General features: G+C 42.7%; 1 protein-coding gene across 2 annotated transcripts in view; it reads left to right on the top strand.

Moving 5' to 3' along the window:
- Window positions 1-25,442, top strand: part of LOC126335551 (brain-specific angiogenesis inhibitor 1-associated protein 2-like) — an 850,912-nt gene that overhangs the window by 234,099 nt on the left and 591,371 nt on the right. The gene's annotated exons all lie outside the window — the stretch shown is intronic.

Genomic DNA, 25,442 nt, shown 5'->3' with positions numbered 1-25,442 from the left:
TCAAAAATTATATACCTCATATCGAAAAATAGACATATACCGGCCTGTAATTAGCTCATTTAGTGGTTCTGGAAATTAAATGCTAAGTAGGCAAAATCGTTCCTACATGGGTCACGTGACATGCAGACACCTAGAAGAGGGCAAAATAACTACTCATGCTATAAAAAAATTTGAGAATTTGACATTTAAAATGTAGGTTAGACAGTGAATACAAAACTTTTTAACCACGTGAACAACTGAGAATAATCAGCAAAAAGCAATCTTCTGAAATTGCAGCAAACTAAATCAAAACGACTAAATTTCATAGCACCCACGTTTAATTCTAAGATTGCAGGAACAAAAATGAGTAACAGGTTGACATCTGGAGAGCTCGCAAAATCAAAGTAACTGTGACAAATATTAAATATGTGGTGATAGTTAAACTTTCGCTACTTGAGAGGGCCTCGTAACTACAGGAGAATGAAATATAGTGGAAAGATTTGTACGGACATGTGGAAGAGAATTTGTGAGTAAACCATTGAAAGGAACATATTTTAATTTCCACATGATATGGCAATATTTGTTAATAGCGTACCACGTTTTCGTTCCAGGCTACAAACGTTACTCAGTGTGACGGCTGTCTGTATCCACGACAGCCTGGAACCGCACTAGAGATGCCAGTTCACAACTGCTCGCAGCACTTTCCGAACTATGGATCGTGGAATGTTCAGCTGCCGTGACACACCTCGTGCACTGCTTGAAGGTCGCACATTGCATCCATAATTATCTGCCGTGGCAACAGTAAATTCCTTACCAAGTTGTGGTACAATTGGCCGACAGCCTCTACCACGAGCAATCCGCAGATCGCCGGTTAATTCTAACTTCCGAATCATGCTCTTCAACCCCGGTGAGAAAAGCTCTCCGTATTCCTTTAATGCGTCGATAATCGCGATGAGTAGCTGCACTGTTGCTCCGTTGTTCAAAGCCCGGCTCCGCTTGTCCAGACCCCTACTGACTGCAGTCGTAATGCACACTGACGCTTGTGTTTCGGCTCCACGGCTCCTTATCAGTACCAGCGACTGGTAGGAAGTCATTGTACTAACAGTACGAATAACAGCGCACCATCTGAACATCCAGGAAGGGGATGAAGTACCGGTGGAGTCGTGCTTGGGTAACTACGTTAGTGGAGCAATTGCGCGAGAGAGACGAAGGTCCAGAGTTCGAGTCTCGGCCCGACGTACAGTATTACTCTGCTAGAATGTTTAATAACAGCGCGTACTCCGCTGCAGAGGGACAACTTCATTCTAGTAACTACGTAGGCGCGCGAGTACGCTAAAGACAGGCTCAAACCGGTTTTCTAATCGACTGTACTGGAACACCGGGACAGTGCAGAGGTGAGGCGAGGTGAGGCGCCGTTAACATGCAGACGACTCAGGGAGCGGCGGCCGTGCTCATGCTGGCCTCATGTCGCGACTTTCACCCACTCTCCCGCGGCCCTGTCACGACCCGACCTGTTGCGCAACGGTCGCGCCTTTCCCATCCACTGTGCCCCATACCAAACGGTCCCATGCCTTACACCGTGTATCATCAGGCGACTTTCCAATTTCTGTTTCTCCTTATGACGCGTTTGTAACCCAACGTAACATGAAAATAAAATAAGGAAACAGGTGTCATGTAACTAAGAGCGCTGTCATTGGTGTAGTTGACTGGTTTGATGCAGCTATTCACGCCGCACTGTCCTTTGCAGGGCTCTTGTGTTTCGCGGGACTATTGCAATCTACAATCTACGTCCTTCTGAACCTGATTGGTACTATAGCCTAGCCTTGGTCTCCCTCTACAATTTTTACGCCCCCCAGCCCCCAGTCACCCCTCACCAGCCTCAAAAAACACACATACACACACACGCGCATTCGATTCTGTGCCTCCTCAATAGTTATTCGATTTATCCGAATAGAGGGCTTTTATAATTAAATTTCCGCTACCTGAGCCAGTTTAGACGGAAAACTATTTACCGTATGGGTGCACAACTTTATAAGAGTGATCTGTATCTACATCTACATGGATATTCTGCAAATTACATTCAGGTGCCTGGCAGAGGATTCATCGAAACACCTTCACAATTCTCTATTATTCCAATCTCGTATAGCGCGCGGAAAAATGAGCACCTATGTGTTTCCGTACGAGCTGTAATTTTCCTTATTTAATGGTGGTGATCGTTCCTTCCTATGCAGGTTGGTGTCAACAAAATATTTTAGCATTCTGAGGAGAAAGCTGGTGATTGCAATTTCGTGAGAAGATTCCGTCGCAACGAAAAACGGCTTTCTTTTAATGATCTCCAGCCCAAATCCTGTATCATTTCTGTGACACTCTCTCCCATATTTCGCGATAATACAAAACGTGCTGCCTCTCTTTGAACTTTTTCGATGGACCCAGTCAGTCCTATCTGGTAAGGATCCCACATTGCGTAGCGGTATTCTAAAAGAGGACGGACAAGCGTAGTGTAGACAGCCTCCTTAGTAGGTCTGTTACATTTTCTAAGTGTCCTGCCAATAAAACGCAGTCGTTGGTTAGCCTTCCCCACAACATTTTCTATGTGTTCCTTCCAATTTAAGTTGTTCGTAATTGTAATACCTAGGTAATTAGTTGAATTTACAGCTTTTAGATTAGACTGACCACGAGTTCCTTTTAGCAATCATGCGGATGACCTCACACTTTTCATTATTTAGGGTAAACTGCCACTTTTCGCACCATTCAGATACCTTTTCTAAAACATTTTGTAGTTTGTATTCATCTTCTGATGACTTTATTACTCGATAAACAACCGAAGACGGCTGCTCAGGTTGTCACCAGAATCGTTTATATAGCTAAGGAACAGCAAAGGGCCTATAACACTACCTTGGGGAACGCCAGAAAGAACTTCTGTTTTTCTCGATGACTTTCCGTCAGTTACTACGAACTGTGACCGCTGTGACAGGAAATCACAAATCCGGTCACATAACTGAGACGATATTCCATAAGCACGCAATTTCACTACGAGCCGGTGGTGTGGTACAGTGTCAAAAGCCTTCCGGAAATCCAGAAATACGGAATCGATCTGAAATTCCTTGTGACTAGCATTCAGTACTTCGTGTGAATAATGAGCCCAGATGTGTTCCACAGGAACGATGTTTTCTAAACCCATGTTGACTGTGTGTCAATAGACCGTTTCCTTCGTGGTAATTCATAATGTTGGAACACAGTATATTTTCTAAAATCCTGCTGCATATCGAGGTTAACGATATGGACCTGTAATTTAGTGGATTACTCATATTACCTTTCTTCAATATTGGTGTGACCTGTGCATCTTTGCAGTCTTTGGGTACGGATCTTTCGTCGGGTGAACGGGTGTATATGATTGTAAAGTATGGAGCTAATACATCAGTATACTCCGAAAGGAACCTAATTGGTATACAGCCTGGACTAGAAGACTTGCTTTTGTTAATTGATTTAAGTTGCTTCACTACTTCGAGATTTTTTACTTCTAAGTTACTCATGTAACGTGAGCTGCAAGCTTTGCGTTTTTAGTAGTGTCAGCCGCTACTGGTACGACGTAGGATGAAACACGAGCTTCATCGCGCATTTTAGTTGCAGAAAATTAGGATGGGTGTGTACGAGATAAGCAGGGAGTGTTCGTTAAGCTGTCCTACTAAACAGGCAGCAATAGGCTGCTGCTCTCCAGAGTATAGAGACATTAAAGGAATACGGAGGCGCCGTCTTTTCGCAATGGTGTTGAAGGACACGATTCCGAATTTCGAACTAACTGAAGAGTTGAGAATTGCTCCTGGGACGCGACCGCCAATTGCACCATAAATTGGTCAAGAAGGGACTGTGACCCTGGCTCAGGATACTGGTCGCAGTATCCAATCCTCAAGCAGGGCGTGAGCTGTATCACGACAGCTGAACATTGCATGGCCCTCCGTTCGAAAAGTACTGCAAACAGCTGTCTCATTTAGTGCCATTCCAAGTTGGGTGGGTGCAAATGGCCGTGACACTGACCGAAGTTTAACATGAAACGTTAACATGGCAGGCAGTTAACAAATGTTAAGCTCTGATGTGGAGATAAAAACGTGTTTATTTCAATGTTTTATTCGTTATTTCTCTTCCGCCTGTCCTTAGTAAAGTTTCCTCAAACTTTGTACTACGATCACTCGCTTTTCATGGCGGTTCTCTGAAGTAGGGAAAATTTAATTACGACTACCTTGTAAAGTATAGCACTCTTTTGTAGTTTATTACAAAAATTTCTATTCTTCTTTTTTATATTGCCAGCTGTCCACCCTTCACGTCTATATATCGGGACATTCCAGAGAAATACTTTTTAAAAAACACTTTCCGACGCTTGAATGAGCCACCCACCCCGGCTTCGTACTGCTAGCACTAAGAATCTACAGCAAGACGTCCAGGTAAACAGCTACAGATCACTACATATACAAACACTCCTAGTCAACTATACTATCTAATGGTGAGAACCGTACGAAAGTCCCTACAGTTAGTCCTCAGATTAGCTTTATCATACAGACAGAAAACGCGGCGAAGGACTTGAGTTTAGTAATAAGTTTAGATTTTATCTTCCGTAAAAATTCTTTTCTTCTCATTGTCGGTCTACGTTATTATATCCTTTCCACTTCGGTCATCGTTAACGTCTGGTGCGCAAACAGCAAATCGTCTACTATTTTAAGGTGTCTCATTTCCGAAGCTAATTCCCTCACAATCACCCACTTTAATTCGACTAAATCCTCTTACCCTTGTTTTTATTTTTCTTTATTTACACCTTGTCATCCGTTTTGGTGACACTTGCCGTTTCAAAAGTTTCTTGTACTTCGCCGTTCTATGACAGGATTACAACGTCGTCTACAAAACCTGAAAGATTTTATTTCTCTTGCTGAACTTCAATTTCGTTTCTCAGTTTCTCGTTGGTTTCCATTAATACTTGCTGTACACGGAGAATAACATTTCCGATAAGCTAAAACTCTGTCTCCCTTCGTTAAGATCTACTACTTCCCTTTCATAGCCTTAGTCTCATAACTGCAGCTTAGTTTTCGTACGAGTTAAAAATAACCTATCACTCCTTGTATTTTATTCCTACTACCTCCATCAGCTTGGCTCCAGGAAAGGTAAAGGAACAAGAGAGGCAATTCTGACATTGAGGTTGATAATGTAAGCAACATTAAAGAATAATCTAGAAACGTTCGTAGGATTTGTCGACCTGTAAAAAGTGTTCAGCAGTGTTAAGTGGTGGAAGATGTTCAAAACAATGAGGTAAATAGAGGTTAGCTATAGGGAAAGACGAGTAAAATACAATATCTACAAGAACCAAGACGAGACAATAAGAGTGAAGAACGAAGTGCTCGGAATAAAAATGGCGTAAGACGGTATGTAGTCTTTCGCCCCTACTGTTCAATCTATACATCAAAGAAGCAATGACGGAACTAAAAGAAAGGTTCGAAAGTAAAAAGGCAGCAACTATAGGATTCACTGATCTCATTGTTGTCCTCAGTGAAATTGAAGAAGTACTAAGGGAACTACTGAATGGAATGAACAGTCTTTGGCTGCTGCGGTCGCAGGTTCGAATCCTGCCTCGGCATGCATGTGTGTGATGTCCTTAGGGTAGTTAGGTTTAAGTAGTTCTGAGTCTAGATGACTGATGACCTCAGATGTCCCATAGTGCTTAGAGCCATTTGAACCATTTTTGAACAGTCTTATGAGTGCAAATATGGACTGAGCGTAAATTAAATGGAGACGAAAGTAATCGGAAGTAGCAGAAATGAGAACAGCGAAAAACTGAACATCAGTGTTGGTGATAACGAAATAGACGAAGTTAAGGAATTCTGCTACCTAAGCAACAAAATAACTCATGACGGACAGAGCAATCAGGTCATCAAAAGTAACATTCCAGTGGCCAACGAAAGTCTCCGTATCAACCATAGGTCTTAATTTGAGGAAAAAATTTCTGAGAATGTACGTTTGGAGCACGGTTTTGTGTGGCAGTGAGTCTTGGACTGTGGGAAAACCGGAACAGAAGAATACAGACGTATTTCAGATGTGGTTCGACAGAAGAATGTTGAAAATTAGGTGGACTGATAAGGTAACGAATGAAGAGGTTATCTGTAGAATCGGCGAGGAGAGGAATTTATAGGAAAGGGACAAGATATTAGGCACAAGATGATATGGCATATGTTCAAATAGATTTCGGGCTTGCAGCCGGTCGTCGTAAACTCCTTCGCACGATATTTCGGCTGGACAACTGCCAGCCATCTTCAAGTGAACCGAACGAGGACTCGTTCGGCTCACCTGAAGATGGCTGGCAGTTGTCCAGCCGAAATATCGTGCGAAGGAGTTTACGACGACCGGCTGCAAGCCCGAAATCTATTTGAACAATTGATTCGACGGGAAAATTTCAGATATGGCATATGTTAAGACATCAGGGAACACCTTCCGTAGAAATAGAGGGAGCTGCAGAGGGTAAAAACCCTGGAGAAAAACAGGGATTGGAATACATCCAGCAAATAACGGGGGACGTAGGTTGCAAGTGCTATTCTGAAATGAAGAGATTGGCACAGGAGAGGAATTCGTGGTGGGCTGTATCAAACCAATCAAAAGACTGATGACTCAAAAAAACTTCGTAATTTGAAAGCGTGTAGTCCTTCAAGCTACAAACGTAGGTTTGCATGTTTTAACCTGTGATATTGCTGGACCCAAACTCATCTTTCCTGAGATCGACTTCTAGAACTTTTCTCTTTCTTGTGTAAATAATTCGCGTTAGAAGCTTGCAATCACGATTTATTAAACTGACGGTTTGGCAGTATTCATGCCCGGTCAGTACTTGCATTCGTTGCAAATGGAGAAATTATTACGTCCTTCTCATTTAGTGAATTTATTTATTTTATTAATTAAATGTCACTCGCTATAAATGCGAACATTTTAGATTAGACCTTACCGTGACTATTATTGATAGCTAATGAAAAAAATTTACAGCTACCAGTCATTGTTATATTTATTACCAAACCCGTTTCAAAGTTTAAACTTTCATCATCAGGTGCATTTATTTATATTAATAAGACGTGTGTGCTGTGTTACGACTTTTCAGTAACCTGTCGCGCTGTGTAGTGGGGAAAAAACGCTATTTCGGAACAAGGCTCTGTGGAGGTCTTTGACTAAAAACTGAACTTAAATGCAAATGTGCATATAAAACAACAAAAAGAGAACACTTACAATAGTCACAGGCTTCTTTTTCTGTCGCAATACATCACATATACACTATCACACATTGTAAACAAAGATGGTACCGAGAAACTGATAGGTGCAAAGAACATGTTCAAAGTACGAAGAGTATATAGAAAACCAAACCACTGTTTCAGAGTAGGTCTTGAAACCATTATATCTCCATGCTTAAAGCACTGTTGAGATCTTTTATTGACTAGATGAGTAGATATCTCAGATTAAATATATCAAGAATAGACGAACCGTTTTCTCTCAAGTTTACATAGTTTAAACGTTTGTACTCATTTGTGTCTGGTGACATATTTAAAAAGTAAGTGTATAGATTATGTTGTCAGTAATGGCTGAATTATACATTAATAACAAGTTAGGTTGGGATTCGGAGATCTAATGTGAAAGGAGGGACAGAAGGAAAGCAAATTTTTTGTTAGACCAGAACTGTGGATTTGTTAGGCTTACATCTGTTACATGTGATAGTAAGTAAATATCGAAGTAATACAATGATAAGGAAGTAATATTCCGATAGCTGGCCAGAGTGGCCGAGCGGTTCTAGGAGCTTCAGTCTGGAACCGCGTGACCGCTACGGTCGCAGGTTAGAATCCTGCTTCGGGCATGGATGTGTGTGATGTCCTTAGTTTAGTTAGGGTTAAGTAGTTCTAAGTTCTAGGGTCTGATGACCTAAGATGTTAAGTCCCATAGTGCTCAGAGCCATTTGAACCTTTTGTATTCCGATAGATACACTTTCAATAGAATAAACAGATATATTAGTTCTGAATACTGTGAGTTGACTGTTCATCTAGAAAATTTCATTCGACAGTCACTGTGTTTGCAACCAATGCGCTGAGCGAACTCCGAGCATTAGTTAGTGGCTCACACGAGACCAAGGTTTAAAGAGTCCCATCACGCTAGGTGGAAGTCCGCAGCTCCTGGTCTAGTGGATAGAGTTGCCTTTTCTGTATCCTTGATACAGATCCTGGGTTCGATTCCCGGCAAGGTTGGTGATTTTCTCTGTCCGGATACTGGGTGTCTGTGTTATCCTCATAATTTCGTCATCATCATTCGTGACAGTGGCTGGCTTGGATTGCGTAGAAATTGGATTGTGTGCAAATTGAGACTTTGTACGGGCGCTGATGATCACGCAGTTGAGGGCCCCACAAACCAAATATCATCCCTCTGCCAGGCACTTAAGTGTGAATTGCAGAGTAACCATGTATATGCAGGTGTAGATCATCAATGCTGCGAACGTGTCTTCGTGATAGTCGTACAAGTTTTTCTAAAGGTCTGTCCATATATTCTATGAGTCATCTGCGGTTCGTCGTGACGCTAATCAAATTATTTATTAGCAACTATTCCCACAGGAAATGTCCCACATACTCGCCAACAAAGCATCTCTCTAAATTACCCTCGTGTGTACTTTGAGTAAAGTTTACTTCGCCATTGCCTGCAAGATCCGTTTTTTTGTTTTGTTTTTTTAGTCAGATTTTCAGATTCTTTCTTCCCTCTCCTCCGTTGTCTGTTATCTCCGACCCTGCAGATAAGTACGCATGCAGTCTCTCCAGGCATACAGTGCTATTAGGGGACCCTCCTAGGCCGGCTTTGTCCGGTGACCTTCTCTGCCTCGTCTCCAGACCCAAAACCAACTGATACAGGTTTCACTACCTCCCTTGATCTCAGCTTCAGCAGAGCGTAACATTCCACTCTTACTGTTTTGCTGAAGTATTAAAACGATGAAATTACTAACCTTCTTTTGTGTAACCTTCAAGAGCTTGTCCTATTCGAAGCAGGCACTGAGGACCAATAAAAATTTAATTACATTTTCGTGCAGTGCTGACCGGTTGACATGCTAACACTGTTATAATCGGAATTTTAATTTTCGATGCACAAAATAAGTTTTTTGCGTTTTCATTGTGGTGTCACCGCCAGACACCACACTTGCTAGGTGGTAGCCTTTAAATCGGCCGCGGTCCGTTAGTATACGTCAGACCCGCGTGTCGCCACCATCAGTGATTGCAGACCGAGCGCCGCCACACGGCAGGTCTAGTCTAGAGAGACTCCCTAGCACTTGCCCCAGTTGTGCAGCCGCCATTGCTAGCGATGGTTCACTGTCTACATACGCTCTCATTTGCAGAGACGACAGTTTAGCATAGCCATCAGCTACGTCATTTGCTACGACCTAGCAAGGCGCCATATTCAGTTACTTCAAGAATGTATTCTGAACAGATAATATTGTGAATCATGTACCGTCAAGAGCGACGTACATCAGTAATGCATTAAAGTTAAGTATCAAACAAATTACGTCCACTTTCTGAATTCGTATTCCTTGTCATGTTCCAGACCTCACGTCAGTAGAGTTCTTCCCTCCTCACGCCAGCCTGCGTGAGCTAAAACGCGTGCATTTCGGCCTCCACTAGTGACATCGTGTTGGCTCTTCTGCCAACAAAACATTCATTATTTTTATTGGGTATACGAAACGTAAAAAAAGGTTTTAAATGTCTCATTTTTACAAACTGAAAATGAATGTTTGCTGCAAATATTGCGACGTACCGTCTGCAACATATATGACAGTCCTGGGCAAAAGTAGCGTTTCGTTTTTTTTTTTTTTTTTTTTTTTTTTTTTTTTTTTTTTTTTTTTTTTTCTCACGGCACAAGGTTTATAGAAAAGTCTAAATCGCACAGTGAGACCAGTGATCTCTGTACTGTAGAGACAGCAGCGCTCCAAGCTGCCAGCGACCTACACTTCTGAATATGATATCGGTTATGTGGGACTAGAATCGTTTATACTGACTTGTAGCATACTTTTTTTTTTTTTTACAATGGGGGAGCTTATGTACTGATAGGAGTTGTTGACAACAGTTAAAAATGAAGTCACATTTGTGTTTCTTTAATTTTCGGAGGACCGTGGAAGGTATGAAACGGTACTTACAGACCATTTTATTTACGGTTCTCTTGTAAGCTGCAGATATTTGTTGGTGAGTGTCATTTTCTTTTAAGAACAAAAAAATTGCTGGTGAACAGCAGAAAGAAGTCGTACACCTAATTGACATCGTGAAGTTTTGTTCACTGCACTTAAACTAAACTCAGTGAACGTTGAATCTGTACGGAATGCAATACCTGCAATATTTAACGTATCTGATAACCCACCACAACTGTAGCTGAAAGGGAAACCACATACGTCAAATGCAAGAAAACTATTTCCCTACACAGGGAAACCAATTCTAGTACTGTTGCTACACCAAAGCCACAAATGACAAGAATCTTCAATACATATATTCCCTTTCGAAGCAAAAATCGTTATATTTACAAAAATATTCGTAAACTGGAAAGTCGGGAGAAAAAGAGTAAAAACGTATCTTATATAGTAGTGCTACGTACTCAGAATTTTGGTCGCTACTTATTCTGAAATGTCTGAGAAATTCTTAAGTCTTCCACTTTTAGACAGGGAAACACTGACTGCAGCTTCTAAAATCATTTTTTGGTTTCCACAACGTCTGTGAGGGGTCCATAAATTGCTTAGCTGTTACATGTAAATGTGCGAATCATTAGACATCCATAATAGGAACAGACAACAACTTAAATATACATATCTCACACATGAAATATGTAATCATATTCTCTTGATTTCAGCGGTATAAGGTACAGTTACACATGTAATTGAAACAATTTCCTCATGAATAAGTTGTAGCTTATGGCGCTGAATCACTGAGATTCGCATGCTCATTATTTCTTGGACATTAATGTCTTTCGATAGTTTACTAGCGCTTGGACCGAATAATATAGTACCTGTTTCGTTAATTAAATAGAAAAATAATTAAAAACAAGTGTTGATCTTACTGCTGCTATTTCGCCGCTGTTGTTGTTCCAATTGTCAGGCAGCGACAATTTTAACACCAGTGATTGTCGCGTCTGTATGTGTTAGACCGTGGTTCGTATTCTGGTACACAGTAAGCTAATTGAACTACCGTATCCCAATGAAGCTACAGTATTCCCCTGGAAACAGACTTACTATCCTAGCAGTATTTCTGAAGTTAGACCAGACAAAATTGGTTTCCTGGACACTATCATCCTACCTCCAGGCCCTTTGTTGCTTTAAATTTGCATCACTCTGTAACTAAATTTCTCATTCTCAGTAGTTAAACGATCAGAGTATCTGATTTCTACACAGTGTGGGTGCTTTGATCGTTCAGTATTGCAAATGCTTATTCCTCGTTGCGAGGTCCATCTGCTAAGCCTTGCGAAGAGTTACTAAACGGAGAAGTAGCATCTCGTGTTGGAAGGAAGGATGGAAGGTTAAGGTTGAACGTCCCGGCCGTATCGAAGTCATTAGAAACGAATCACACTCTCGGAATATTTCAAAGATGGGGAAGGAACTAGGCCGTATCCTTTCAAAGAAACCATCTAGGCTTGTGCCTGGTGAGCCGTGCTCACTCCGAACTATGCGTTTCCTTGAACTTGGCTGTCTATCTGTGTTTGGTTTCCCGCCGTTGTTGCGGTTATGCCGTGGTTCTTCCTTCTTCTATGTGTGGCAGAAGCGATGTGTATCGATTATTGCAGCGTGTTCCATATTTGGTCTTGTGCGTATAGTTTCCGGCTAGGGGGTGTGCGGGCAGACGGTTGGTTGGTGCGGACCAGGGAGGATATCTCCGTGCGGCGCAATCGGCTGGGTTCGCTAGCGGTCCCTGCGCAGTGTCGGAGCGTGCGTAGAGCTGTCCGATCGCTACGAGCTTCGTGGCTCACTGACCCAGGACGTCAAAGTTGAGTGTGTCTTAAGTATCCAAACCAAGTCCGTTCATGTTGTATCGTTCGTTTCGGTGGTTCGCTGTTGGGGAGCTTTTCCTGTGAGCAACACCGATTGTTTTTAGTGGTGAAACCGAGCCGCAGTGCGTTGGAAATAACTATAGTGGTTCACTACAATTCAAGTGCACCAGCGGAATTTTCTGCCTTGTGGGCGTTAGTGTTCCGGTTACCTGCCGTGGCCACTGACGAAATTTCAGGCAGCGTCCTTTTCTCATCTGTTGTAGCTGCCCGACAAGGTGTGTTGTTTTGACAGTTTAATACATATTTCATTGTGGATAATCACGTCCACAACTGCCGGCCGAAGTGGCCGAGCGGTTCTAGGCGCTTCAGTCTGAAACCGCGCGATCGCTACTGTCGCAGTCTCGCATCCTGCCTCTGGCATGGATGTGTGTGATGTCCTTAGGTTAGTTAGGTTTAATTATTTCTACGTTCTAGGAGACTGATGACCTCAGATGTTAAGTCCCATAGTGCTCAGAGCCATTTGAACCATTTTTGAACGTCCATAACTGTTTGGTCTTTGAGTTTTCATGTACCGATTGGTGGCTATCGTCGTGTGGTTGGTCGGTCCGTGACTGTCTCTTAGTTGGGTTACCGACGGATCAAGTGTCGTTTTCCCCACCACCTGTCTGACCTAAGTGAACGTTAATGTTTCGAAAGCAGCCTACCCCCCACCCTTCTGGAGGCGTCTGAGTGCCGTTGTCTATACCGTCCTTTTCATGTGTGTTTAATGGTCTGTTGGTAATCTATTATAGCCAATGTTTTAAAACAAAAAAAATTGTTTATTGGTTATATGTAAACCAAGGGCCTTCAGCCCGTATAAGTAAGTTTGAATTCTGGCAAGTGGATATTTTGCTGAAAGTTACTGTTGTTGTGCTATCTTTTCATTTAGTGTGCTTTAGCCACTTAAAACTTAAAGGCTTAAGGTATTTTGATTCTTTGGAAAATCAGGTGTGGGCCTTCAGCCACTTTAAACCTGATTCTTAAATTCAGCTATTGTCGTTGGGTAGCCTTTTCATTTAGTGTGCTTTCGGCCACATAAAACTTAAAGGTTTAAGCTATTTTTGAATTTCTGGAAAATCAACTGTGGGCCTTCAGCTGCTTAAAGCCTTATTCTTAAAATTTACCCGTAAGTGGAAACATTCTTGCCTTCAGTCACTTGAAATTTATCTTGTTGATTTTAAAGACTTCTTATTTGGAGGCCCTCAGCCATGAGAGAATTGGACTGTGAAACTCGTAGTTGTAAACGTTCGGCTATGTGCCGTTTTGGTTTCAAAAAATGGTTCAAATGGCTCTGAGCACTATGGGACTCAACTGCTGTGGTCATTAGTCCCCTAGAACTTAGAACTACTTAAACCTAACTAACCTAAGGACATCACACACATCCATGCCCGAGGCAGGATTCGAACCTGCGACCGTAGCAGTTGCACGGTTCCGGACAGCACGCCTAGAACCGCGAGACCACCGCGGCCGGCTGCCGTTTTGGTTTAAATGTTTTATTGAATTACAGTAAATTACAATTTTGAGGTGTAGCTGACCGCCACCAAACAAACCCTGTCCTTTCCTTTCGTATTATCCCTCTATGTGTTTATGTACCCTTGTGTATTTGTCTTTTTCCTGTCTTTATGTGTTTAGCTAATAAGATTTATGTTGTAGAATTTTTCAAATACTATGTTATTTTCTTTGTAAATATGTTCAGACATTATTTATTGTGTTTTGTTTTAATGCTCATGTGTGAAGTTGATGTTTCAAAAGTTATTCTGAACTTTATGTATGTACTTATGTCGTAATTTTTGTAACACTGTATTTGCTATTTCGATTCTTTTGTAAAGCCTGTACTACTGCTAATGTTATCTGTATTGTTATGTTCTTTAATGATGTATTTTGTACCTTTGTTATTGTATTCTTATGTTATAAAATTGTAATTGACACCAGTTCATCAAATTAAGTAACTTGTAAATTACATTTCACTGCACACGTTTCTGTTGGTCATAGTATATGGACAATATGTGAGAAGTAGGGACTGATAGTGTTTGCTCGTGTGTTAATAATTCAGTAAGGGACTGGATAACAGGATTGCTGGTTGTATGGACATTTCAAAAACAATTTTTGTGAGTGCACATGTGGTGGTTATGGACTTGCTATATTATCCGCAAGACTCTTCAATGGTGATTGTGCACCTGCACAGTCAAACAGATGGCTGCTGGCCATCTCTACAAGGACTACAGTGGGTCTACACCTTTGACGACCCACCAATACCATTATTTCTACAAGGACTGCAGTGGGTCTGCACCTCTAGTGGCCCACCAATACCGTAATCTCTACCAGGACTACAATGGGCCTATTCTGTGATGACCTACCTACCAATATTCTTCAAAACTTCGACTGACTCTGCTGTGGGTTTGCTCTGTTGTGGTCCATTACCTGTCTGCATGTCAAGAGTCAGCACTGTCTTTCCGTTGGAAGGACAACACTACTACTTCAATACTGCATGGAAATCCACTACTTCCGTGTGCATTTTCTTTTACTACTCAGACTTTGAGAAAAACACTGCAATTTTACGTTGATGAATGATCAGTACTGTCTTTATGGACTGTGAGAAAATTTTAACTTTTGACCAACATTGTATCGATAAGTGTGTGCATTTCATTTCTTTGTCATAGTAATTATGAAAAATTTTATCAAATCATTATTGGCCACTGCCCAAAACAATTTGTAAAAAATTTTTTGTGGGGAGCATGGGGGCTATGTAAGTAGGCTGTTTAGGTTTTCTTATTGGAAACGCCGCTTAGCGCTCGGTATGAAAAATCACTGGCTGTGCTGTGCGCAGTCTGTGTTTAGTTTGCATTGTTGTCTGCCATTGTAGTGTCGGGCAACGGCAGCTGGATGCTAACAGCGCGTAGCGTTGCGCAGTTGGAGGTGAGCCGCCAGCAGGGGTGGACGTGGGGAGAGATATGGCGGAGTTTTGAAATTTGTAAGAATTGGTGTCACGAACTGATATATATATTATGACTATTAAGGTAAATACAATGTTTGTTCTGTATTAAAATCTTTCATTTGCTAACTATGCCTATCAGTAGTTAGTGCCTTCCGTAGTTTGAAGCTTTTATTTAGCTGGCAGTAGTGGCGCTCGATGTATTGCAGTAGCTTGAGTAACGAAGATTTTTGTGAGGTAAGTGATTTGTGAAACGTATAGGTTAATGTTAGTCAGGGCCATTCTTTCGTAGGGATTTTTGGAAGTCAGATTGCGTTGCGCTAAAAACTATTGTGTGTCAGTTTAAGCATAGTCGTGTATATAAATGTTCTAAGGGGACGTTTCAGTTTAAATGTGTTATTGAATTACAGTAAATTACAATTTTGAGGGGTAGCTGACCGCCACCTTATTTGGCCGTTTCCACAATCCTAATCACCTGTTCTGCCGTGCGAGCTTAGCGGGCCTGTCACCTGGAGCCGTTTAGGAAAATGATGGAAAACCTAGACCTGGGTGGCCGGTCGTGGATTTGAACCTTGCCATCCGAAGGCTCATTATCATACCCTAAACTGAACACAACTACCAGTTGAGTGGTGCGTTAGTACCTGCACGTCCATAATTCAGTCAAATGATGTATTAGAGCTGGAATGTGAAGCCGCGCCTTTTGAAAATGTCGCGGGGCGTTAGCCGTGTGCGCAGCTCGTGGTGTTGCGGTAGCGTTCTCTCTTGCCGCGCACGCGGTCCCGGGTTCGATTCCCGGCGGAGTCAGAGACTCTCCCTGCCTCGAGATGACTGAGTGTTGTTGTGCCGTTTTCATCGCCATCATTCATCCCTATTACGGTCGGAGGAAGGCAATGGCAAATCACCTCCGGTAGGACCTTGGCTAGGTGGTGGTGTGGGTGAACCGCATCGTCTCCTCCGCTCTTCACAGTATGGGACTTCATCGTCATCTTTAGGCCTCATACCGTATAAATTATTCTTTTTTTCATTCCTGAAATGTTTTGATTTCATATTTACGGATCGGCGTGTTATCTGTAAATGTTTGTAGAACATAAAGAAAGTTCATTTCATATTATGAAGGACGGTAATATGACTTTAGTACGTGTGTAACTGGTCGTCAAAAATACGTTTATTACCTCGTTTATGATCCTAAAACACTCATGGAACATCGTCGTAAACTGACTCCGGTCTCATAAAAATGGCAGACACCTTAATCACTTTTCTTGTTATGAACGTTTTTCTTCTGGGAGATACGAAATCTTATGTAGTAAGTGTGTGTGTGTGTGTGTGTGTGTGTGTGTGTGTGTGTGTGTGTGTGTGTGTGAGAGAGAGAGAGAGAGAGAGAGAGAGAGAGAGAGAGAGAGATACGGTTAAGTGAGGAGGTGAGCGAGGAGAGATGTGTTTATAGTGCATAGGAAGCAGAAAGTGTAGAACCACTCTTTCGTCGTATCAGCGCGGCATATCAAATCTTGCAGCGCGTGTCGTGCCCTTGACGACTTCTAACAGGTCGTAGAATTTTATGCAGTGGCCGTAACAGCGAAACATAAACACGTCTTCGGGAGCAGGAAATGAAAGCGGCGCGCCGCAGTGAGCCTGCAGATAAGGTGTGTCTGGCGCAGGAGTGAGCGTCGCGTCGGACTCTTATCGTGAGGGTAGAAGCAGCGGCAGCAACATCACAGTAGCAGCAGATCCCAGTGTGCGCGCGTGTTCTCGAAGCCAGCGTCTGTGGCGTAACTGGCTGTGCCGTTGCCTGCTGCGATGTCTGCTCGTAGCCGCGAGTGAGCCGTATTAATTTAATTTCGATATGAGGATACTTGTCGGGAGTAGGACGTAACGGAGGCGTTTTCCCCTTAACTGCGCGCAAAAATAACCAGCTTCTTCGTAGTAGATCGCTACAGTTGAAGCCCAGTATTGATAATAATACTTGGATAATCATACTTCACTAAAGAGGATAATGTAAAAACTCATCAAGTGGAACAGGCAAAATGACATACAGTCGTCTTTACATAAGATTCACAGGAACCTAGGAAACAAGCTGTAGATGTATGCATGATTACCGGCAACATATGAGGCGTGTTTTTTAAGTAAGGTCCGTTTGAACATAAGTCCACAAATAAATGTTATTTCAAAAAAAGTAAATTTATTTTCAGAAAGTACATACTTCACTCTGTTTTCCGACATAGTTGCCAAGTTTGTTGAAACACACATAATACCGTTCCATAAAAACACGGGAGAACTGCCGGATATCAGTAACGTCCTGCCACGATATTTCGGCGCAGAGTCTTCTGTCCATCTTCAGGTGAGTGCCAATGCAGTAGAACTGGCGAGTACGCGCTGAGCTCTGCTATTTAAAGCCATACTGAGGTGACATTGCGCATGCGCAACGAGCGTGTTCATAACAACTCCGTGCGCTGCGCCTCGCGCCCTCCACGGTGAAGGCTTGGCGTATCGATATCAGGTCGATTTTCATCTTTATGCAGATAACTACGTCGACTACGAAGTTTCTCAACAAGAGGATTCCAAGCAGAGTTCAGCTGATAACCGCTATCTCGATTGCTGAGAGTCTCGTTGTCAGACAATCTTATTTCCACAGATTCGTTGATAATCGAGCTCCAAAAGTTTGATGTATGGGCCAAACGAAGTTGGCCTGCTTCAATCAGGTGTTTACAAGATTCCGTGTGAATGCGGCAAATCATGTATAGGGCAAACAACACGAACTGCGCAGGAACGCATTGTGGAACACCAACGGGATACTCGCCTTCTCCAACTCACCAAGCCCGCAATCGCCGAACATTGTATTTCCACAGACCATTCCGTAAATTACGAGACAAAAATTTTGTTTCATACATCAAACTTTTGGAGCTCGATTATCAATGAATCTGTGGAAATGAGATTGTCTGACAACGAGACTGTTTCGCCTTCAGATTTACAGACGACTGTGTGTGTCTCCATTCCATGTGCTGTTGCTTCGATTCGGGCGTGATATGTGAAACCCATGTTTCGTCTCCATTACGATCTGACTCAAGAAGCCGTCACCTTCTTCGTGATAACGAGTTAAGAACTTCATCGCACACTCAAATCTTTCTTTTTTTTGTGGTCCTCTGTTAGGAGTTTCGGGACCCAACGGGAGCACACTTTCCTAAACTTTAGGTGTTACGAAACAGTGTTGTAAAGCACTGATCTCAGGAAATTCGTTTGAAAGACCTGTTATTGTGAAGCGCCTGTTCTCACGCATCCTCGCTTCAACTGAAGCCACCAGGTCGTCTGTAATCAAAGAAGGGCGACCGGAGCGGTCCTCATTATGGACGTTGTCACGATCATCTTTGAATTCTCGTACCCACTTACGCACTTTTCTTTCATTCATAACAGTATCACCGTGCACTTCGCAAATCTGTCGATGAATTTCTGTAGCAAACAGGTTCCTTGCTGACAAAAACCGTATCGCTGAGCGAACCTCACACGTGGCGGGCGAGTTGTTAGTTTCAGACATTTTGGAAGCACATAACAGAACCGTACAGGTTAGCTACAGAGCTGAAACTGAGCACAATTGTTACTGAGGCATGCCGGCACACGATGAATTCGCTCGTTGGGGTATGCGCGCAAAAAATGGACCTTACTTAAAAAAAAAAAACACGCCTCGTATATATCACATACAGTGATTTTATAGAAACCTTTCGAGAAAAGAGAAGCAAGCAGTTGTATGAACATTTAAAGCTCAGTCGTAAGACAGCACTAAGCAAGGAAAATAACGCTGAAATGTGGAAGCAGTAACAATCTATTTCTGATGTTTTGTCAGTGTAATTGCATCTAAAACAAGTTTATAAAGTTCTGCAGTTGCATGGAGCAATGGTCTTAAGTGTTTCCTCAGTCTGAAGTCCAACCAGACTGCAGTGTTTTCTATATTGGTACCTTATGTGTATCACTTTGTGCATTACATTTTCCTGCGTGCAAGCCGTTTTTTTTTTTATTACTGAGATTTCCCTGGCCACCCCGTTAGTCACAGCCGGGAAACACCAGAGGGATTGTCTTTTCACTTAATTGCCCCAAAGGCGCATCAATAGATGGAATCGAAAATCGGTTTGGGTTATAAACCGAGAGGTCTGACACTAACAACAACACGTCACACATCCCCCAGATGTGAGCACGGTTTTAGAGAGGTTTGTTGTGTTTCTGTATTAACCAAACGGCGGAACTTACATTCCCAGTTGGCAATCTGTTTGTGTTGTAGCACCTCAGATCTCGATAGATTCCCGCAAATAATCATATCATTTAATCAGAAATAATTAAAGGAAAATAATCATGGAGTTTCCATTTTTGATACACTAACTAGTTTAAAGTTATGAACATTTAATGGTCGAGTTTTAGAAACTTTATTACGTTGGACTGAGCAAGGAGAGCTATCAGTAACATACCCAGGTGCAGGATCCTCTGTGGGTTAATCTTCAGCTTGATAACATCAGTCAATAATTATTTAATTAAAATCCGCTTGATATGGCTAACGAGAAGAAACGCTTGCGCAGTTGAGAAACGGCTACTTCGTAATAAGATCCCTTCCACCACCCACAGTGGGTGCCAACTGAATGCCTCCACAATGGTACGTACGGGTCCACGCGCTGGCTACATAGGCGCTGGTGTCGTCAATGCTAGAGAGTTGGTAACATGCACATTTAGACAGTCTCCTGTTTGGAAAGCAAGCACACCTCGCCTCGCTTAGTGTCGGTGTCTACGCTTCGTCCGTATCAAACACTGGCAGAGACGCGTCGTCCTTCAAAGGGCCATTAGAGACGAGTCGTTCTATATAGGGCCGTGAGGACGGACCGTTAGCTCAACAACCGTTAGCACTGAGCGTCCATGTTTTTCTGTTTTATACAGACACGGTCAGCCGAGGAAGTTGCGCATTCCTCTGTACCTGGACCATGTTTCATAGGATATCAATTTCACCAGCCGTGGTGTGACGTTATTCCGAATCATAGCCGCCATCACTGTGTGGGGTGTCGACTGCACTGTTCTGCATAGCCTATGATGCTATAGTCCGACCTCTGGTGACCTACAGAGTAGGAAAGAACCCCGTATGATTTTGCAAATTAATTAAAGCAAATAATAATATCACGCAGCGGAAATGTATTAGTAATTCTTAATTAGTAGGAGTGACCTAATTAAGCATATCAATATGTGTACCACACCATACATGTAGGTATATTAGTGATCATCTAATCTATAACTGACACAACTGATCACTATGAAACTTCCTAACAGATTAAAACTGTGTGCCGGACCGAAACTCGAACTCGGGACCTTTGCCTCACGCGGGAAAGTGCTCTACCAACTGAGCTACCCAAGCACTACTCACGCCCCGTCCTCACAGCTTTACTTTTGCCAGTACCTCGTCTCCTAGCTGTGAGGACGGGGCGTGAGTCATGCTTGGGTAGCTCATTTGGTTAAGCACTTCCCCGCGAAAGGCAAAGGTCCCGAGTTCGACTCTCGGCACACAGTTTTAATCTGTCAGGAAGTTTCGTATCAGCGCACACTCCGCTGCAGAGTGAAAATCCCATTCTGGGAACTGATCACTACAACAGCCAGGTTGTTATCGAAAAGCAAAACGCGTGAGGTGAACAACTGAATGTTTAACACTTTGACAGGGGTTTCCAATGATGAACTCTAACTTTGGCACAGGTGGTTGAGCACCAAAAGTACAAAAAGCTCCCGAATAATACACGAATGTGAGCAGTGAGTGTAAGCATGGTTAGTAAATTACAGGAAGAACATTGACACGTAAGTTCGAACACAACTAACATCGCCAAATGCCACACTGAAAGCAAACCAGCTGGCTGCAAACCATTGACGCAGATCATCGGCTCCTGAACGGAGTGTATTAACAACGCATCATTGTGGAATCGGCGATCGCTACACTGACCCATTTTAGCAAAATCGTGGCGTGAAAACAGAAGGCGGTAGCGGCCGAATTGAGTTAAACTCTCTCTCCGTGCTCAATACTTGAGTGGAGACTTCGTTCTGTGCGACCACAATTCTCGCCTCATCACTTGGCCACCAACACGTATTTACTGCACCATCTCCTAGCTGCCACTGTCTTTACTGCTCCATCTCCCAGAAGCAAGTGTATTCCTTGTGGATGCTTTGAAACTATGCTGTCTTTGTCAGAGCTGGAATCTCTCCGCCCAGTTGTGGCAGAAACTGCGATTTCTGTCAAGTAAAGCTCAAATAAAGACGCAGAACGCTCTCGTACTATTGCGAATTTACACTGCGTTTACCCAATGGAGCCGTGGGGTAGGGAGGCCACTCCAAAGTGCAACTTCGAAACATACTACCTATGATGCACTCGACTCGTAGGGACAGATGAGAACGTGTGTGCTGTACGAAAAAAAGTAAGGACCAACCAAAATGCTGGGTTCTGAAATGTAAACCCAAATTATGTTTTGTGGCGTCACTCCTGGGGTAACGGAAATTCACATGCTAGCCTTTGGAGAATGACACCTGACTAGATAGTTAATTTTCTTAAAATGCTTCTTTGAACAATGCTGTGTTTTCCTCTGTGAGATAGACGTTTTTTCAGCAAAAAAGCCATCCCTTGCCCTGTCCAGAGAGCGTGGGCTGGAGAACGTGTATGGCAGACTGGCTACCTGATTCTACAACTCAGCTCTTGCAACCTCCCCCTCACTTATCGACCTTAATGATAGTGAAAAATTAAACGGGTGTAGCTAATGGAAATTTGGAAAAGCAATCGTCACCGACGTTAATTTGTCGGTAAAGAAGGAGGAAAGAGTTACATCTAAATGAAAGGAAAAATGCAAATGAAATAGGTGGAAATTAACTTTTAGAAAAGGGTAAAATCAATAAAGAAAGTAAATGTGCGGTCGTTACGGTAACAACTAATTGGCGTTAATTAGATATTTGATATTTGGGGAAAATTACGGTCGCCAGCCCTATGGACAACTACTATAATAACTGAAAGTGAAAGATTAATGCACATATAATTAGCACTAAAAGCGTGGCAACTGAAGGTTGACACGTGTTGTGTGAAAACTGAATGTTTGTCAGAAGTAATAAATTTCGCTGCACTCTGACTTAATTTAGCAAAAGAATTAATAAAATCGGAAAATTGAAAGTTAATTTAGTGACTGAAATTAATCGTGAACTTTGTTTCTGACGCACTACGAAATTCAATAAAATAAGGTTAGTCTTGGGCTACCTCAACAATCATTTCAAAAGCTACTTGAATCTACGCAATTTAGAAATAAGAGATTTAACTTTGAACTTGAATTAAATGATTCTGAATAATTAACAATAGTAAAATTTAGTATGTACCAAGCTGAGCTGCAGTCACAGGTAAGCTAAAATATGGTAACAAAACTCGCACTCTTAATTTGTGCTTGTGTAATCCAAATATTGTAGCCAGCTATGAATACCTTAACTGAACTTTGAAATTAAAGCAGTGAAATCGAATGATATTACTTTAATGCTGGCGTTCCGGAAAAGGAATGAACCCTGCTTGGTAATGCAATTGGGACAATGAGCAACAAAGGTTCGTGCTAAGATGCTGTAATTTTGTGAGGCAAATGGGACAATTTTAAAAGCTGAGTTCTAAAACTTTACATGCTTCCAGTCTTCCTTGTTGGTTGATTGAAGGTTTGAAGTCGTCGGTCGAGGAGGTGGCGACAGTCACTCATTATCGACCGTCGCTGTTGCAGAAGCTGGATGTTGGCGAACCTTCTTCTCGACACGGTCGCCAGGCGAAACGGGCTCTTGATGTGCGCCAGCTAATGCTTCCCGTCCGCGACACCGTGTCAGAAACTATCATAGCAAGTCGAGCGCAATTACATGCTGCCAAACCCCGAAAGCGGGGCAACTCGTGGGAGCGTCACACAACACACCTCCTCCACCGACCTACTCCCACCAGACTCTCTCTGCCCGCGCTCCACGCGGCAGAGTTCACTACCAAAGATCCTAAACACTTTGGTTCTCCACACGACCTATCGATGTAATGGTTCGATAGCATAGTTTTCCCTACAGCAGACCCAGCGTAAAATAGTAAAACAATTACAATATTTGAAGACACAGAAATGTCATATCTTCAGGTAACAAAATAAGGGAAAAAATGTATAGTAGAATAGATGGAAATAGGAGGATATGCATTTCCGGCGTTACACCCTGGAGAAGGAAAATTTTTATGGGAACCAGCTCGTCTTCAAAAGACTCTTACCTTTTGCTAGCCAGCTCGTAGGCTCTCAACTGCGCAGTCCCTTGACCACAGTGAAAAGAAAAGTGAAAGGAAAGCAATAAAAGGGACAGTCACTGGGGGTAATGGACCTAACTTGCAGTTATTATGCAGCGTCATCAGCAATCAACTTCTCGCTCAAGGAATGAGCATAAAATATACTGAAATATGTTGCATGACAGTTTAAGAGAAAGTTGGCGACGTAACAGGTGCCACAAAGTCTCGCGTTACAGTTCCATCTCCAGAACACACAGTCAAGCAAGGTAAAGAACGAATGTCGGGAGTTCGGTTCTCTACCGTTCACATCCTTCCTACACTCTTTTGCTCTTTCCAATCATTTACCAATAACTGGGCCCTGAGTTTCAGTCTCACGGCTTGTTGAACCCTGTTCTTTAACTGAAGAGTACGCTAGGGTTGGGAGCAGTCATTGTTATGCTCACTACGTTACTTGCGCCAGGGAAAGACGCCATTTTAAATTGTTTTAAAATTTCTGCTATCAGTTACCATTAATCATGATGAGGCAGCATCCGTTTTGTACAGTGGATACTGTCATCTGGCACTGATTTACTTTCTCAGTAAGTGTCATTATTATCGACCAATACAACTGTGTGTCTTCACACACATCGTCTCTTATCAAGCTAGTAGAACCCGTTATCCTGGTGCTCCCTTATTTTATGCTGTGCAGTTAAATCAGCCACGGCCATATACTGGAACGAAACACCCATGTCTGCAGGTAAAAGATGGATCTGAGTGTCAGCTTCCACCATTCTTAACAAATGTCCCAGCACAAAGGTAATCATAGCGTCAGCCATTCGGGAAACGCCCAGTACAACAACACCTCTCGCAACTGTGCAGTATTTCTGAAACAAAAGCCAAGAGTTCTACATTAGCGCGACCTGCATACTTTTGAGTAACGAGTAGAGCGTAGAAAAAGTCCTGGTTGTAGTACAGGTAGCGAGTTCACATAAGACCGCCTTACGGAACACCTGGCGAGCCGGCTTGAGTGACCGAGCGGTTCTAGGCGCTACAGTTTGGAACCGCGCGACCGCTACGGTCGCAGTTTCGAATCCTACCTTGGCCGTGGATATGTGTGATGCCCTTGGGTTAGTTAGGTTTAAGTAGTACTAAGTTCTAGGGGTCTGATGACCATAGATGTTAAGTCCCATAGTGCTCAGAGCCATTTGAACTATTTGAACAACACATGGCGAAGATGAGGCCAGTCGCCGAAATATTGTGCACAAAATGCGTCAGCTGGGCTAGAAACCGGAGATTACACCGTAAACGAACAGTCCTTCAGTTAAAATCTTACGCTCACAATAAAAGAGGAAATGAAACATCGAGTTCATGCGTAAGAAATGGTGTTAGTGTTAGAGTGAGATGAGGGCCGTTGCAACTTCATGTTCTTTAGTGTTTCCTGCGTCTGAAACAGCAGGACACAGAAAATGATTAAGTTCAGTGTAAACCTAATGGCAGAGTACATCGCGGAAGCTGATCATACAGCCTGCATTTTTACTACGATGCCGCAGGCGGCAGTCGGCTGTTTATGGCTTGCTATTAGGTCTTCACACGCACATAATTGCTAATTAAGGTAAAATGTAAGTGCTAGACAGACTAACAATGGCCCTGTTATCAAGCTGTGTCTTTTCAGTTTTGGTGAAAATGGCCATTGGTTCGACTCCCATTCCTACACAGTTTGTAGGATTATCTGGAAAGTATGTTACCCATACAGAGAACAGATAGGCTCTCAGAAAGACAAGTAAAAGTGTCTACGTGAAATGCATCATACATTTATAGTATGCAATAGTTAACGTTCACTATCTATTGTAGTACCGCCATAAAAGTGACTGAAAACTGAATATGAGGTAAGATCTAGAAAAAAGTAACCTCCGTAGCTTCCACCTTCAGATCTAGTGTGTCTGCGGGGTGACATAACAACGGAAGGCCTTTCTGGCTACGAAACCCAGAGAGATAATTCAATCGCCTTGTCGGAAAACTTTTTCCTCCTACGCACACAATGGACCCTTTGCTAGTGATGCGTATGAGTGGTTATCGTAATGTATCTGTTGGGTCAGGTAATATGAGTGTGTTTAGTGTGGTGGCATGCTTGATTTGTATGGTCGTAAGAGAAGGTAGAGGATGAACCCCAAATGCCGCCTTAGACTTCTCGAATGGCGTCGATGGGACCACAGGTGTAGCTTTCCTATTCCACTGACA

The sequence above is a fragment of the Schistocerca gregaria genome, chromosome 2 (assembly GCF_023897955.1).
Source record: "Schistocerca gregaria isolate iqSchGreg1 chromosome 2, iqSchGreg1.2, whole genome shotgun sequence".
NCBI classification, from domain to species: domain Eukaryota; kingdom Metazoa; phylum Arthropoda; class Insecta; order Orthoptera; family Acrididae; genus Schistocerca; species Schistocerca gregaria.
The sequence above is the reverse complement of the archived record's forward strand: the minus strand, read 5'-3'. Positions and strand labels throughout refer to the sequence as shown.